A 1593-nucleotide genomic window follows, 5' to 3' on the forward strand; every position below is an offset into this window, starting at 1 on the left:
GCGGTAGGAGAGAACACAGACGTTACACAAATGATGACACAGGCAAACAATTAATCAGAAACTGTGGTGAGTTAGGAAGAAAAAGCCCAGGATGTATGGGAGAACATTGCCATTGACTGTATATGTGCTGAGGATACCCAGTGGACTTGCAGGTAGGAAACATCAGGGAAGTCTCTGTGAACACACTTGTCCAGAAACCTGAAAGATCCCCATAAGAATTGGCAGAGGCAAAGTAGGGGTGAAGTGGCCAACACGTGTCAAGGCCTTGAAACAGGAAGCCTTGGTATTTAAGGAACTAAAAGAAAGCTGTGGCTGGAACAGACAGAGCTAGCAAAAGAGTCGTGTAAGAAGCTGTTGGAGAGGATGGTAGGGACCATATTATAAATTTCGGTCTTTGGACCAGATGGTGGTGAGGTGGTTGTGCAACTGGACCTACATGGGAAAGGTTGTGCATGAGTGTCTCAGGGCCTCCATGGCACACGGAGTATGTATGTGTCCATGATCCAGGTTGGCTGAGACTGGGTGTGGATCACAGCATGAAGATCCTGTTTACTGTGTCTGCCTGTCTTTTTTTCTTATGAATAAATAAATAAACTTGGATAAACCAGAGCCTTGGGGAGGAAGCTTCTCTGTCAGATCCGGCTGCTCTGTGAGACTCTGAGGAGAACTCACACCAGGTAGAAGCTGTCTGTTACCATGAGCAAAGGAGAACCCAACAAGCAGAGGGGCAAAATGTCCTCATATGCCTTCTTCGTGCAGACCTGCCGGGCAGAGCACAAGAAGAAACACTCAGACTCTTCGGTCGATTTCGCTTAATTCTCCAAGAAATGCTCGGAGAGATGGAAGACCATGTCTGCAAAGGGAAGGTGGAAGTTTGAAGATATGGCAAAAATGACAAAGCTTGTTATGACAGGGAGATGAAAAATTACATCCCTCCCAAAGGTGATAAGAAGGAAAAGAAAAAGGATCCCAATGCTCCGAAAAGGCCTCCATCTGCCTTCTTCCTGTTTTGCTCTGAACATCGCCCAAAGATCAAAAGTGAACACCCAGGCCTGTCCATTGGGGATACTGCAAAAAAATTGGGTGAAATGTGGTCTGAACAGTCAGCCAAGAAAAACAACCAGGTAAACAGAAAGCAGCCAAACTAACGGAGAAATATGGGAAGTGTATTGCTGCACGCCGCCAAGGGCATAAGTGAAACAGGAAAGAAGGGCCCTGACAGGCCAACAGGCTCAAAGAAGAAGAATGAACCAGAAGAGGAGGAGGAGGCGGCGGAGGAGGAGGAGGAGGAAGAGGAGGAGGAAGAAGATGAAGAATAAATGGCTATCCTATAATGATGTGTGTAGAATGTGTGTGTGTGCTCAGGCAATTGAATTGCTAAGAATGTGAATTCAAGTGCAGCTCAATATTAGCTTCAGTATAAAAACTGTACAGATTTTTGTATAGCTGATAAGATTCTTTGTAGAGAAAATATTTTTTTAAGAATGCAGGTTGTTGCTTTTTGAGGGGCTACTACAATAGTTAGATTTTATAGCTTCTGATGTTGAATGTTTCTTAATATTGAATGGTTTAATTTCTTGACTTGTGTATGGT

At 44.3% G+C, this 1593-nt stretch overlaps 1 pseudogene; it reads left to right on the plus strand.

The window, feature by feature from the left end:
• The first annotated feature begins 696 nt into the window (after nt 1-696).
• LOC102502173 (high mobility group protein B2 pseudogene) lies at nt 697-1319 on the plus strand (annotated as a pseudogene).
• The last annotated feature ends 274 nt before the right edge of the window (nt 1320-1593 follow it).

Source organism: Tupaia chinensis, unplaced genomic scaffold (genome assembly GCF_000334495.1).
Source record: "Tupaia chinensis unplaced genomic scaffold, TupChi_1.0 Scaffold000085_1, whole genome shotgun sequence".
Lineage (NCBI taxonomy): Eukaryota > Metazoa > Chordata > Mammalia > Scandentia > Tupaiidae > Tupaia > Tupaia belangeri.